The sequence below is a fragment of the Engraulis encrasicolus genome, chromosome 9, assembly GCF_034702125.1.
Source record: "Engraulis encrasicolus isolate BLACKSEA-1 chromosome 9, IST_EnEncr_1.0, whole genome shotgun sequence".
Taxonomy (NCBI): domain Eukaryota; kingdom Metazoa; phylum Chordata; class Actinopteri; order Clupeiformes; family Engraulidae; genus Engraulis; species Engraulis encrasicolus.
Genome location: NC_085865.1, coordinates 2,002,773 through 2,011,124, shown reverse-complemented (window position 1 = coordinate 2,011,124; position 8,352 = coordinate 2,002,773).

Here is an 8,352-nt window from a genome sequence, read left to right as displayed (position 1 = left end):
CTTCATTCTTTCTTCCCTGTTTCCTTTCATTTACATTTGTTAACTTTGTGAAGCACATTGAATTGCACCTGTGCATGAAATGCGCTATATAAATAAACTTGCCTTGTCTTGCCTTCCTCTCTTTATTTCTCTTTTCTCATCAATTGAACAATAGACAAGTGATGACTAAATAGGTTCTGATACTTGGTACGTCTTCCATTTCTCAACCCTGGACTACACACTACACCCTTGCACGGGTGAGGCATAAATGCAATTTCGTTGTGTGCAGTGTGCAGTGTTCACTTGTGTGCTATGGAGTGCAGTGTCACAATGACAGTGGGAGTTGGAGTTTCCCAATGGGCTTTCACGCTTTCACAATGCTCAATATGGGAAATATATAAAAAGCAGGACTGGTCATATTATATTTTACACGTACAGTTTAGTTGATTGGCTGGACAATCACAAAGGCCTCTGGTAGGAGGTCATGTACCTGAGACTGCAGACATGGCGTTACACCCCTGACCACAGATGCTCCATAGACCACCGCACTAGGATGTTATTCAGCATGCCTACAGAGGTTAAACTATGGGGGCAATACACACATCTGGCAGCAGGCGGCGCCACCTACCAACATTTGTATGTAGGCCTAAAATAAAACGGCAAGAGGCTGGATTTAGGTCAGATTTACATTGCATTTATTCGACGTTTTTGGCTGAAAACTAGCTAGCATAAGTGTTCTTCCCCTTGTGTTTAAAAATGCATCGTTTTCCCTACCAAAGATACTCATTTCATATGCATTATTTCTCACAGCTCTTAATAGGCCTACACTACACTGTACATTAGAGAACACCACTCGTCAAAGCCACGAGGCCTCCTGCTTTGCATAAATGCGGGCTATACAGCAGGAAGCTGCACGTCATTAATGTGCATGAGGCTATAAAATAAGCATAAACCCTTTAGTGATGTGTAGGCATTTTCTAATGGTGGTGCAGATTCGGATCATTTTAAAGAGGAAATTGTGTAGGCATATGTTAAAAAAGGAGGATGTGGTAGCAGCTCGCCTTGGCATAACCGGAAGGCAAACGGGTGAGGAGATTGACATACGGTGTGTGTGTCGTTACTCGCTCAGCACTTTTTTCTTGCTCCAGGTAAGCCGCAGGGGAAAGGTCCACGATGGGAAGTGTGTATGTGGAGTTGGAATGTCACAGCAAGTCTATGGCGGGTAATTGGCTGGTTTTCTCATGCTAGCCTTGTGCTAATGGGCTCATGGCAACGGGAGCAAATGGTGGTGATGGTGATGATGGTGGTGATGGTGATGATGGTGGTGGTGATGATGGTGGTGGTGGTGGTCGTGGGGTAACTGTGTTGCATGGACAGCTCATCTGCTCGCCCCTTTCCCCCCAATATAATATAACACACACACACACACACACACACACACACACACACACACACACACACACACACACACACACACACACATCATCCTAACTCTCTCCGGGTCAGTGATATACAGTCCCAGTATATTCCCCCAATATAATATAACACAAGATGAGTTTCAGAGCATGGCATGATGGCACTGCACTGCGTGCACGCGAGGCTGGGTGAAGTCAGTGACCTACTTTGGGGCTCTGGCGACATTTTCCATGCTGCTGCAGCTATGTGCGTGTACGGCACAAATTGGGCACACACATGGGTGATTTGACCATCGCCCAATGTAAAATACCCTGCATCTCAACCACAGTCTTTTCACTCTGTAATATCCTTTGTCTTCATCAGTAAAATACAGACTACTGTCATTTTGGTTCTCTGTAGTGATGAACTGATGTGACTGTAGTGAAGATTTGACATGGCCTGTCCTGCACATATTCAATTTTACGCATGCGCCATGAATTGCATTTAATTCGTTTGTTGTGTCTTTTTGTGTGCCCGTGCCATGGCCAGTGTGGTGTGATTGTGCACGTCACGTGTTTCCTTCACTGTAACTATTCGTGGCATAGTCTTGCCATTCCCCCCAGTTAGTATCTGTCAACATAACTCGAGTCCCCAGAATAACCGCAGGGCGGCACAGCAGCTCAACCCCAGCACGAACACGACGCCCCGTATACAAGGCTGCCTACGTGTGTGTGTGTGTGTGTGTGTGTGTTAGGAGAGAGAGAGAGAGAGAGAGAGAGAGAGAGAGAGAGAGAGAGAGAGAGAGAGAGAGAGAGAGAGAGAGAGAGAGCCTGTGTGTGCGTGTGCGCCCAGCTCCGTCCTGCGCCACCTTTGCGTCATTACGCGTAGTAATGCCTTAACATGCAATTGCAATCAGATTTTTTCTTCCCATTGTTTAAATTTTTGTACGGGTTCTTCTTGGGTTATAATTTTCAGCTTTCTGCCATCGTACTGGCTCAGACTTACGAATTAAAAAAAAAGATATTCCCATGTAACGCAGCATAGCATTAAAGTAAAAATAAAATAAACATTCTAACTAGAATTTAATTCGATTTCGTTCATATGAATGTTGAGACATATTGTAGGCCTGTATTCTATCCCTAAACGTACCCATTTGTACCCAATGTATCCATGAATTCTAAAGATTAGAAAATGGCAGCTACATTGAGGCGCGTTCCTGACAGTACCGTGAAACTCTGCGTTTGTTTCAACTGCAGCTGTGTTGCGGCCTGTGTGTGTGTGTGTGTAATGGCCCCTCCGCGCGAGCTGCTTTCAGCACCACAGCACGCGGACAGCGCATTCCAGTCGGAGGCCCAAGCCACGTGCTGTGCGCCTGGCGAAAATCTCCACAACCTCATCTAGTTGTCAAGAGACTTTTCTATTTTTTTTAATCAAATTTGCTTGTGATTAAAAGACTGCAGACATTTATGATTTTTTTATTCAGCCATTGACTGCTTTATTGTTTATGTTTCTCTGAGCACCATTTAAAAATTACAACATACTGAGGACTTTTTCCTTGACAATTTGTTTTTTTTCTGCAACCAAGAAAATGGCGGCAGTTAAGTGACGAAAGAAGGCTCCGCTCTTGGCATTCACCGCGTGCCTTAATTGTAAGACATTAAATCAAGGTCCGCTGTGAACACGGAGAGCAGGAGTCTGAAATGAGGAGAACCATACTTAGAACACTAACACTAACCATACTTAAAACACTAACGCTAACCATACTTACAACACTATAGTGTTAGATCTGGAATTATGTCTATAACAATCGGCATACTCAATGCGCAAACCATGTCTCACCACGAGCTAGCAAATGTGTAGCCCAAAACGTCCTTTAAAAAAAACCTTATCAACTACTGCTGCTTGTGTGTGACACGTGCGACGATGTACAAAATTATTTGAAATGAGAAAAATCTAAAATCAAAATGAAATCCATGGGAATAAATCTCCACTCGAGAGATCAAATGTGGAGTAAAAGGTTGCCGCTGTTAACAATTAAAAAATAGCCTACAAAATACTAGTGGTGAAGTTTTAAAAATCCTGAGCACACTGCGTGTCGGGATCCACGACCAATACAAATGGACAGCGAGGGGTTAAAAATGGTCACCGGTGGCAGACTGACGTTCTGGAGCTAGATTCCAAATGATATCCATCCCGCGTTCCACTTGAGAAAGGAAAGGGGTGGACCATTTGATCTGCTGCAAGTGAGATCTGCTGTTCCACAAAAAAGGTTAAATCCCGTATCCCTCGTCTTGCACCTATAAAAACAAGAACAAGAACACAAAAATATGACGTTAGTCAAAGTTCCATTTGAAGACAGGAGCTGTACATCTTTGACATTATATAAAAACAATTTGTATTCCAAGGAAATTCTTGGTGCAGGTTACTGTTTCCACTGAAAGGTATACCGGCGCGGAAAGCACACTCCAAACCAATGTGGCAAGAATTTATAAAAGAATACGTGTTTTTTTTTTTTTTTTAAGAAATTGTAGCGACCAGGCGTATGGACGGGAGCGTTCCGTGGGACAAACCGCTATATTCCATCCACGAGATGTGGAACTGACAAAAAAATCGCTGGCATGAAAACCCTCGAACTAATCCTTCGGAGACGCAGAGCGGTGGATGGTGCATATTCCGAGTCCTACAGTGCCAAATGAAATGGTGCCGTGTGTGAATGTGAACCGTGTCCACTGCTCTCCTCACTGCTGAGTGACTTTAGGATTAATGCCGCTCAGGACCAAACAAATGAGGCATCTGCCTTCAGCACAAGAGGATTGGAGTGCACAGGAGGGATGGTGACGTCACTGGCCAAACAGATGTTTGCGACCAACGTCCTGATCCGTCTCATCTCAGCGCGTCCTGACACACACACACACACACACGCAGGCACGCACACGCACGCACACACGTCTCATCTCAGCGCGTAACGTCCTTGAGACTAAAGTAATAACGCCTCTGACATAACCATCTTCGGCCTCGTTTGTTTGAACGCAATTTGACGGTTGTGATCAAAACGTCGCTTTTGCATTTGTGTTTTTTCCCTCACCTCATTGAGTGGTGTCTGTTCTATCCGAAAGGTTGGATGTGAAATTTCTCTCCAATGTCTTGGTATTTTAGGCAGCGCGCAATATTAAAGATTTACAGCACAACGCAGCACATAGGCACGCATTAAACGCGCGTACGCACACACACGCGCGCACACACACACACACACACACACACACCGGTATGAATTCAGTCTATCGTCGTCTGGTTAAAATACAAGTTAGCAGGCACTGGACAAGACCCAAAAAATCGCTGTCCGTGGTTTTGAATTAGATCTTATTGGTGAACCTTACAACGTACTAATCCAAACGTGCAAGCACCAGTATGCGTGCCTGCACATCCCTTTACACACACACACACACACACACACACACACACACACACACACACACACACACACACACACACACTCTCTCTCTCTCTCTCTCTCACACACACACACACACACACACACACACACACACACTGCTGCAAAACTGTACAGTGCACACACTGATACTGCGAATTCTCCCACGTTGCTCATTTCAAATGTGCACACGATGCTGAATGCATATGCAGTTGTACATGCAGGACTAGACTATATATTAACGTGTGTGTTAAAAGCCATTAAGCTACCATGTCTTCTCTAGAAAGAGACACACACACACACACACACACATTTGTCCTTGACGCACCTTGTGTGGCGACATCTTGGTCATATATACAGTTACATGGATTTATGAATTTGATATTAAATTTAGGGTTTTGACCATCTTAAGCAGCATACCACAGCTAAACAGCGAGCACATACATACTGCCTAGTGGTGTGGTGTGTTGGCTTCGCCTTTTGTTCGTGTGAATGCTGGAATGTATTGTACTCCCCTGACCCCTTCATTATCTTCACCCTGTCATGGATATTAGTGAAGTTGGAGTGGAAGTCAAAGCAAAGCTGTGTCATCAAATAGTCAAACGCCTCAATCTGTGCGTTATGTTATATATAGCTGCTCGTGTTCTAGTGTAACCACAAACAAACGTCCACTCAGTCACCCGTCCGTTATACACCGCTATTATCTTGGCGTGGATACATAAATCACCCAAACCAAGAAATGGTTATGGGATGAATATTGTTATGGGCGCTACGTTATTGCCCTCGTCCCTGTTGTGCATAGGGAGGGCGGCATAGGCTACGGATCGCCATATTTATCTCACAGTATTGCCCATACCGCACGTACAGTCATATGATAAGCCAGTCACTGAGGATGGGGAGACAAAGAGAAACGCCATTTTTGAAAGCACAAAAGCATCTTCCCTTCTTCCCTTCTACGTGGATCACAACCGTGTGGTGCAGCATCTTGGTTTATGACGCCGCGCTGTTTCTCAAGGTCGCTGTGTGCATGTGCACTGCATATCTGCGAACCGCTCGGAACGTGACCCAGTTGACCCAACGTCCATGGACTCCATTGTCTTTGCGCATCATCCCCCAAAATAATCCGTAGCCCCACACGCTCGAGTTTAGATCAAAGCGCGTCTTATACTGGGCAATAGTGAGGCGTTTTGATTTCTTTCAGACGTGAGAATGGTTTGGTTTGCCTTGGTGCTATTGCTCCAGATATTTTAGTGTATTTGACATACAATGGCAACCGCAACGTGGGGAGGATGTCCCGTTGTTTTCCCACGAACGTTACAACCCACAAACCACAGTCCATGACAGGTGTACAACGCTATCTCGACGGTTAAACAAACATATGACGATCATATCGTTCGCCGGTATTCGTGCTACTGTTCGTGCTATACTGAAAAAAAGGATTTTTGGCAAATTAACGTTATACTTACGTCCGTACGGTCTTCGCCGTTTGGGTCGGTCGCTCCCGCGGTTTTACCATGGAATCTATTCCTTTGTTCAATTCACCGTCTTCACTGCATTTCACGACGTGATAAGTGCGTCAGAAATAGAAATATATTGTATTCCCGGGTCTTTAGGTGTGAGGATGCGCCATAGTAAGCCTCCATTAGGCGCCTGTGTCTATCTAGCAGTGAGTCACAGGCTTCGCTCCCTGCAAAGCATGGCTGCGTCTCTTTCCTTTTTTTCAAAAGAGGGCTGGTCTTTCTATGCATTATAATGAGTTAAATCTCTCTCACTCCCTCTCCCTCTCTCTCTTTCACCACACACCCCTCCCACACACACACACACACACACACACACACACACACACACACACACACACACACACACACACACACACACACACACACACAGAAAAAGGCTGAGAGAGAGAGAGAGAGAGAGAGAGAGAGAGAGATCCTTCAAATAGCAAATTTAATCCAAACGTTTACCTATCTCTCTTCGTGGCCTTAGCCATGTTTCCAAATGCATATTTCCTGCTGCATATCCCGCGTATCGGGGTTGTAAATCACAGTGGCCCATATTTGTTGCATCAGCGATTATCTCAATCCCGTAGATTACAAGCGCCCATAATAACGGCCGACTATATAATGGTCGCTTCTATGTGTTCAATGCAGTTTGTCATATTTAATACCATCGGTCCTGAGAGGGCTATTACCACGTTACTACTACTAGTATGATTTGTGGTGGATCGACAGATCCGTGTTTGGCAAAGTGAATTTTAACCCGGTCTACGAGTCATTCATATTGCACACTGCAATGCCATCTCAGTGACGGTCCCTAATTTCAGAGGAAATGGTTTAGGTCAAGTCACAATGAAACGACCTACATTTGCTTACGCATCTTTCGTGAGAATAACCTTTGCCAAATTATAGTCCATGGGTTATTCTCAAATGGTGTTGAAAACGACTATTATTTCCAAGGTGTATCCCCTCACTGCAATATTCTTCTTGTATAGATTCAGAACATAAATGTGGAGAGGTGACCGTGGAGAGGTGTAAAAATGTAGAGAGGTGACTGAACGATTCTGCATCACATGCGGCTTCTATATGGCGCGAGGACATGCACGTGCCGTGGTGCATTCCTGGCTAGGTCGATTAGACGTTTGCCAGAGAGTTAATGTTCTATTTTTAAATCATATACCAGCACAATCCATAACGGCACGTATATTGGGTTAAATATCCATTAAATCCTCCGAGAAGAAGCTGCTGGAAAATTAATAATTCATTCAGGACAGAGCTAGTGTATAGATGCCTGGTGTAACTGCAGATATGCCTAGATCTTTGTGTAGCCTAGATCTGTTTAAAGAAAATGACGGCTTGGCTAACACACAAGGAGGGACTCATGTCTGCCCTTGCAGAAAGGTGAAGGTGATGTTTGTGTTAGCTATCGGCGGAGGTTTTTTTAAACGTTTTGTCGTTTCTGAAACACACGTTAACACTCCTCTCTACTCACTTCTGACTCTATTTTCTTTAAATGCCAAACCTCGGTGCTCCCACTGTCACGCCACACGACCCAGGCTGCCGCAGAGGCCTGCAGTTCCAGGGCTAAACCTTGTTCTGGATAGCTTTCGACATCCATTCGCTTTAGTGTCACTATTCGGCTGTTTCACAGCCACACGAATAGCCTACGCGTAATGGTAGAGCAGTGCCTTAAAATGGAGCCTAGCTTCACAGTGGGCAAATATGTGCGCTTGTATACAATAATTATGGATAAAGTGGATCAGTTTGAAAGGGCACTGGCGGAAGATGCACACGTTTTTAAAAGTGCACCGAAGAACTGCGTTGTTTAGGGTAGCTCTCGGTGTACAACTTTAAAGGGATTTCTAAGAGAGAGAGAGAGGGAGAGAGCTTATGCTCCCTGCATGGGAAAACGCTATTGTTCCCCGTGAAACAATGGAAGCCGCGGGGTGACTGCAGCAGTGCTGTGGGCTGAATGGAGGGGCGATGTGTGGATGTGCGCGGGTCAGTGCATGGGGTCTGCAGCCCAAAGCCCTTTTCCCAGCCGCCCAC